The 8,406-nt window shown below is 37.4% G+C and overlaps 1 pseudogene; it reads left to right on the forward strand.

Annotated features, from left to right (window-relative positions):
• Positions 1–4,797: 4,797 nt before the first annotated feature.
• On the forward strand, positions 4,798–8,405 carry LOC105888175 (annotated as a pseudogene).
• Position 8,406: the final 1 nt, after the last annotated feature.

Genomic DNA, 8,406 nt, shown 5'->3' on the forward strand with positions numbered 1-8,406 from the left:
GAGACAGAGGAACACTTTCACTCTGTTATGGGACTGCAACTTAAATATACTCACTATGGTATACAGTATGGATTTTCTTCAAAAAATAAAAAAATAAAGGTAGGACTGTTAGATGCTTTAGCAAACTCACTACTCTGTATTTATTCAAAGGAAATGAAATTGGTAAGTCAAAGATGTGTCTGTATCCACTGATGGATATCCAAAGATGTGTTCATATCCACTGTAGGACTATTCATAATAGTAAAGTGACCAACAGCAGATGAATGGACAATGAAAATATGGAGTGTCAACACAATGGGTACCATTCTGTCATAAAAACAATTAGACCCCGCCATTTGCAAAAATAAGGAGGGACCTTGTTTCACTTCATCCTAAGTGAAATAAGCAAGTCCCACAGAAAAACAAATGCTACCTGATCTCACTCCTGTGAGGAAAACAAACAAACAACAACAAAAAGAGAAAACAGTTGACCTCATAGAGCAGAGAGAAGGCGAGAGTAGGACCAGGCTCACCAGGAGCTAGAGTTGGGAGGAGAGTATGGAAATAGGGAGAGGTTAGCCAATGAGTACAAAGTGTCAATTAGGAAGAATACATTCTGGTGTTTTAGTGCACAGTGAAGTGACAATAGTTAATAGCAAGGTATTTTATGTTTCAAATAGCTAAAAGGAAGACTTTTGAATGTTCTTACCAAGAAGAAATGATAAATGCATGAATTGATGGATATGCTCAATATCCTGAATTAATCCTTACACAAAATTTGTATGTGCATAATGCAATGGTACATTTTAAAACTATTAAGAAAAAAGTATAATTGCATCACCACAACAATTAAAGAAGCAAGGTGATGGAAGTGTTAATCAGTTCAATGTAAGCATTTCACATTGTATATCAAATCAGTATGTTGAACCCCATAAATGCATCAATGTACACAGTTAATGAATTAGTTTTAAAAACACATATATAAAAAAATTAAAATAAAACAAAATTTCAAATTGGGCCTCATATATATGTACATTTACAATGTATCAGTAAGGAAAGAAAAAGGAAGGAAGGAGGAAAGAAAGGAAGGAGGACAGAATGGAAGAAAGGAAAGAAGGAAGGAAGAAAGGAAGGAAGGGAGGATGGAAGAAAGGAAGGAAGGAAGGAAGGGAGGAAGGAAGGAAGGGAGAGAAGGAGGGAGGGAAGGGAAGGACTAGCCAGAATTGGAACTATGAGGGTGAATCTCAAAGACTCTATTTTCAACCAACACAAATAGTTGTGTAGCAAAAAGTACAGAATCCCTGAGAGAATCTTTGTGTTTGATGGTGCTATTTTGCAGAACTTTCATCTTTATCCTTGTACCTTTTTTGAAACTCAAAGATTAATAACAGTACTAAAATCTCATCCTTAAGTTTTCTTCTATAGCCTGGATTGTAATTAATACGAAAAATCCAAGGTAGTTTCTTAAAGTTTCTTCTCCTACCTGAGTCACATGTTTCTTCTCAGTGATGACAAGACAGAGAAGATCCCAGTGAGAATAGAAGCATAGACTAGGCTGGGTCTAGACGCCTGTTCAAGACACCTGCTGGTGGAATTTGACAGTCTCTTCCACTTTCACATTTTTTGCTCCAAACATTTCTGTCACCTTTTGATTATTTTTATAAGGCTCATTTCAGTCTAAATTATAGCCTTTCTGATATTCATCTGTGCATTTTATCTGCTGTACCTCATTCAATGTACCTCCTTCAGTGACCTTTTTAGATCTGGGCTCATGATAAAGCAGAAAGCCATCTCTGCATCCAAAATTAGTCTTTAGAAACCCCTACTTTTCTTTTTCATTGGTCATTTGTAATTATAGCATCAGATTTTTAGAATGAAGCATAAGCATTTGTGACATTTATCTATGATTATTATTCTCATTACTTAGCTAGTTTCCTTACCTCCAGTAAGTTTCTCTGCAATTTATTTTGTAAAATATGTTAAATTTCTAATATTTGGACTAAATTCTAAGGGATGTTATTATACTTTTCAACCCTCCCTGCCGTCATGCTTACTGTTTTGCTAGGCCCACCATACAAAGTGGTGCTGTCTACGTGGCTCAACAACTGTCTTCACAGTTCTGAAGATGAGAAGTTTACCTTGTGTGTGTGTCTGTGTGTAACTTTCACCTTGTTGGATGAACATCAGTCATACTGGGCTAGTGAGCCACCTTACTCCAGTAGGACCTCAATTCAATTTATTACATCTGCAATGACCCTATTTCCCAAATTAATCACATTGTGAAGTATTTGGGGCTAGGGCTTTAACAGATGAATGGGGAAGGGCTTTATTCGACATTACTTTACTTGTTACAGCAAACCCATTAATGTTTTCCATCACTCTGTAAGTCAGGTCAGCTCCACCTTGCCCTGAGCCTGTCACAGCATCGTGATCCGTGATCTGCTGCCTCCCCACATTGCCGGCCTCATCACACACAGTTCTGTTCACTGACTGCCGAGAGTACCATTGGCCTTCAACCCTCTTTGCCGCTCTCTACCTATCTTTCTGGTTATTTCCATCATTAGGGTTTCCTCTTTCTTGAATCTTCTACAGAGAATTCTTGATTCATATGACTGATTTAGTATTAAATATGCTCCATTTTGCTTATATAATTCCATTTATCCTATTAAACTATAAATATATAAACAGGGCCAAGACTTTTGACTTTGGAACACCCATGGGGCCCACTAAGATGCCTACAACTTAATAGGTGTCCATACATTGTTTCCTTCAAAAAATGGAAAATAAAAAGAGTTAAGGATGAATTGTTATATTGAGTCCACAAATGAACTGCATAATATATAATGGAATATTTAAAATGAAATATAAATTTAAAATTTAGAACATTTAATATAAAAATATTTTAAGCCTAAAAGACTTTTTTTTTTTTTTTTGACTGAGTTTTATCCTTTTGTCCTGGGTAGAGTGCTACGGCGTCCTAACTCACAGAACCCTCAAACTCCTGGGTTCCAGTGAGCTTCTTGCCTCAGTCTCCCAGATACCTTGGACTACAGGTGTTCTCTACCATACCCAGTTACTTTTTCTATGTTTAGTAGATACGGGGTCTCACTCTTGCTCAGGCTGATCTTGAACTCCTGAGCTCAGGGCATCTACCCACCTTGGCCCTAAAGGACTTATTAATCATGGCAACCATTTATTCATTTTCTTTAACTTATGTCCCAGAAACTATATACATATGAATAAAACAGGTTAAATCTACTAAGTGCAGAATGAAAGTATTTCAAATTGTATATAAAACTAGCACATTGTGCCCCATGATTGCATTAATGTAAACAGCTATGATTTAATAAAAAAGAAAAAGAATAAGACATACCTTCAAAAGGTATGTAGATTGGCACAGGGCAGATAGACAAAATATAAGGAAACAGCAGAATTGAGGGAAATCTATTTCAGTAATTTTGTTTTGGGAAAAAAGCATTTAAAATGTTGAACAAAATTCTGGGAGAAAATAAAATATGAAAAAATTACTATAACTTAAAACTGGTAAGGTTTGACTGCCAGAGTGACACTGTGAAGGACGGGTCCTCTCCACAACCATTTAATTATTTAACTGGGGAAGATTATGTGTGTGCATGTATCTGGGTTGTTTCTGAAAATTGTTCTAAAAGCATACACCAAAGGGAGAACAATTTATTCAAGAAAAGCTACAAAAATTCAACCAGAATAAAAAGAATCTGTGACATTTGAGCCACACCTGTCATTATCCCACACCCAGCTCTAGGTGGTGGCAGAGTTGTTAAGCTACACACCACAGAACACAGGGCTCCTTTCTCCCTAGCTCCCCAGTTTAGCCTGGCAGGGGCCCACACTCCCCAAGCCCCTCTCAGCTAGGGCAGCAACAGCTCTCTTTGAGGCAGGCATGGTGTGGACTGGGCTCCCTTCTTTCACCAAATGCTTAATAGTTAAGAAAAGCTCTATCATACTAGCCTGGTGTACATTGGACACTTGCTTTTCCATTCTTGTGATACTTTACTAAGAAAAATGTTCTTCAACTCTACCCAGGTTAATACAAAAGATGTAAAGTTTCTATCTTTTTTATGGCTGAATAGTATGCTATGGTATACATATACCACAGTTTATCCATTCATGAGTCAGGCACTTGAGTTGATTTCATGTCTTGGAGATTGTGAATTGAGCTGTTATGAACATTCTAGTCTAAATATAATAAAATTATTTCTTTTTTCTTTGGGGTAGATACCTAGTAATGAGATTACAGGATCAAATGGAATACTAATATGAAACCAATAGCTAAACAGCTGCATATCCACAGGAGAAAAAGACACAGTTAAATTCAAGGGGCAGGAGAGGGGAAGAGGAAGTTAAATTAGTAAGTTCTCACCTGATGACACAATGTAAGTAACACAGCACACCTCTTGGATGAAGGATTCAACCACAACTTGAACTTTACCTAACAAATGCAAACAGTGTCACCTAATCCTTTGTACCCTCATATTAATGTGAAATTTTAAAAAAGGAAAGAAAAAATTCAAGCTCTAGCCAAGGTATTGAATCTGGAGAATGCTGGGCCCTATTATCCCCAACCCAGCTCACTCACAGAATGTAGTTTCCTCCCCAGGAGGAACAAGCTAAAAGTAGAGACTGTTCTAAAAGCGTACACCAAAGGGAGAACAATTTATTCAAGAAAAGCTACAAAAATTCTCTCTGAGATAAGAACATTGTCCCTATCCACAGATCTGGTGCAGTAGTGTAGAGGGTCTGTGGTAAGAAGGAACAGCCTCACAGCTCTCCCCAAGGATGATGACTTTGTTTTTAGAACTAACTGTTAAGGGTGAAAGAGGTAAACAGCAGTGCCCAGAAACTAGGCTACAGAGATGTTCAGGCCAGGTTTCTTCAAAGGAGAAGATGACCTGCCTGGGCAGTGCAAAGGTGGCCTCTGTGCCCAGGTGCAGAGACCCCTTATATATGGGGACACGGTGGGTGGGCAAATTCCCCAGCTTGCCTGGGAAGTTAGGGTCTTTTGGCATAAATTTCTTGTGGGGGTGGGAGGGCAGCTAGCTAGATTCTTTGTGTCTGTGTCTCAGGAGAAGAGAAGGAAGAGGAGAGAGCGTGGCTGTGTTAGACTTCACAGCAAAGAGTGTTATTGGAAACAATGTAGATGTTTTGGTGAGTAAAGTAACCAAGAGAGGTAAAGGGTAGACCAGCTGCAAGTTACAGAGAAGGAACCAGCAAAGAAGGCAGGGAAGAAGAGCCCTCAATGGGTTAAGAGCAAGTTCACAAAAGAGAAAAACCCTACCCCTGTAAAATGGCCCAAATTTAATGGAATTAGACTGTAGAGCAATTATACCCCAGGGTCTTGTCAAGAACAATCAGACAATCAGCTGGCAATTAATGGAAGCTAACAGCTGGGTGTGAAACCAGAGAGGTGGAGCAGCCGGAAAGAGATTCAGGAGAAAGAGAGCCGAGGAAAAGCCACAGGCATCACTCAACCACAGGGATCTGAACATGACCAGGGCTATGTCTGTCACCTGACAAGTGTTCTGAACACGACCAGGGCTATGTCTGTCACCTGACAAGTGTTCTGAACACGACCAGGGCTATGTCTGTCACCTGACAAGTGTATGAGAGGCTGCACCCCAAGGGTGAAACAGGACTCACCAAACAAATCCAGCCAAATTAGTAACAAACAAATGAGAAAAACAACAACAATGAACAGCTTTAGGGGAGCAGTGGGAGATTAATATTCATAGTTGCTACAATGCATTATCTAAAAATTTCAACTTTCAGCAAAACATCATAAAACAAGAAGAGACTAGAAAGTGTGAATTATACAAAATGAGAAAAACCAAGTGATAGAAATTGCTTTTGAAGGGTCGGTCACTATTGTGGATTTAACAGACAAACTTCAAAGCAGATATTGTAATATATTCAAACACTTAAAAAAAATAACAATTAGAAGAAAGTATAATGATGACATTTAACTAAATAGAGAATAAATATTCTCAAATATATATAAACTATTTGCTAGCTGATCTACCTTGAAAGAACTACTAAAGACTTTTCATTTTTAATATGGTGTATAAGGATCTCAGAAGTTTTCTTATCCATTCACACAACCCACAAGAATAAAGCTACATAATCTGAAACTCAAAAACTCTCCATAATTCTGTCAGAGAAGTGAGGGAACAGGAAAAACTATAACCACACGTATTGGAGAGGCAGGTGAGCAGATACAGAAAAATCACAGCTTATGGCAATACAAGTCTAGGAGCTCAAACCTCCATGGGACATAGTTTGGGGTAGGAAAGCGTAAGCTGTAATCGACAAGTTGCTGAATGCTCAGTGTGGATAATTGAAAGTTAACTCCAAGGGGTTCCTGTCTTAGAAAGATTTCCAACACTTTAGTGAATTTTAATGCTGGGAGCCCTACCAGGTTTTTGCAGAGAAGCTGAGAGAAAATTCTCCTTATGCTTCTGGCAGGAGGAGGAAAAAGTAGACCTTTTGAAATACACTTGGAACATTCTTTGCTTAAAAAAGATGGCCCTCAAAACAAATTACTTCAGTAGAGCCTAACAGATGGGCTTTACCAGAGTCTAAGAAACCTGGGGGAAGGGAAATATCAAATTCCAGCCACCTCTACATGAAGGAAGAAAAATATTCTACTACAACCCACTCTAACCTTTTAGGTGAGAAATGGGAAATGCTCAGCTCTAACCCCTGGTTTCCTTCTGTCTCCCCGAGCGTGGGGAACTGAGAAGCACTCACTAGTAAAGGTCACAACACAATTGTAAGCCTCATTAAAAGACTGAAAACTAATCACAGATATGTAGAACACATTTCCTCCACACACAACTTACCAGCGCCTCACTAAAGTCCTGCTTGATGCAATTCCTTTTACTCAGTACATTATGCCTAGATTTTAACATCTACACAAAACACTTAGCTGGCCTATGAAAGGGTAAAGACAAAGTCTGAAACAGAGAAGCAAGAATAGGAGCCATAATCTGATATGGCAGGGATGGTGGAATTATAACATTACTGAGTGTTAATACTCAGTACAAATTTTAGTGGTCTGAATACACCAATTAAAATACAGAGACTATGGGACTGAATCAAAGAAGGAGTCCCAGCTATATGATATCTACCAGAAGCTCAATTTAAATATGAAGACACATATAGATTAAAAATAAAGAGATGGGAGAAAGACATACAGCATTACTACAAATGAAAAACAAAAGATTGGAGTAGATATGCTGATTATAGACAAACTTCAGAACAATACAAATTAACAGTGATACAGAGGACATTGCATAATCAAAAAAGTATATTCTCCACAAAGACATAATAATTCTTAACCATATACACCTAACAGAAAACTGTGAAAATACATGAGTCAAAAACTGAATAAAACTACAGAGAGAATTAAATAAATCCACTATTAGTTGAATACCTCAATACAGTAATGAAAAAATCTAGTAGGAATGAAATCCATAATGACATAGTTGAACTCAAAAAATACCATTAATTGAAACAATATAATTGACCTTTATGGAATGCTTTACCCCAAACAGCAGAAGTCACATTCTTCTTAAACACACATGGATCATTCACAACTGTAATCCATATCCTGGGTATAAAACAAAGTTTAAAACATTTAAAAGAATAGAAATCATACAATGTATGCTCTCAAATCACAATTGAATTAAATAAGGAATCAATGACAGAAAGATAACTGGAAAATCCTCACATACTAGGAGACTAAACATCGCATTTCTAAATAACACATGGATCAAAGCAGAAATCCCAGTAGATATTAAAAAATATTTTGAACTAAATTAAAATATAACTTCACAAGATTTTGTGAAATCATTAAAGCAATGCTGCATATCTTAGGAGAGAAGAAAGATTGAATCCTCACTGAGCTTCAAAGCTGGCTCCTGAAAGTAAAGACAGAAGCAACACTGACATGGTAACTGCCACTGCGGCCTCCAGGGGATAATAACCCAGGATCTGCCATATCTGTTAGCTAAGTAACTGTGGAATATTATGCCAAAATAGAGAAAATTGGAGAAGATACCTATGGAGTTGTGTATAAGCATTCACACCAAACTATAGGTCAAGTGGTAGCCTTGAAGAAAGTCATGCTAGAAATTGAAGAGGAAGGGGTTACTAGTACCACAATATGGGAAATTTTTCTGTTAAAAGAGCTTCATCATCCAAATATAGTCAATCTTCAGGATGTGCTTATGCAGGATTCTAGGCCATATCACATTTTTGACTTTATTTCCGACAATAATAATAAATACAAATTTATATTAAATAAATACAATAAATATTTGTATTCTATCCCTCCTGGTCAATTCATAGATTCTTCACTTATTAGGGGTTATTCATATCAGATTCTATAGG

Source organism: Otolemur garnettii, unplaced genomic scaffold (genome assembly GCF_000181295.1).
Source record: "Otolemur garnettii isolate 467f Iridium unplaced genomic scaffold, OtoGar3 scaffold00215, whole genome shotgun sequence".
NCBI lineage: Eukaryota > Metazoa > Chordata > Mammalia > Primates > Galagidae > Otolemur > Otolemur garnettii.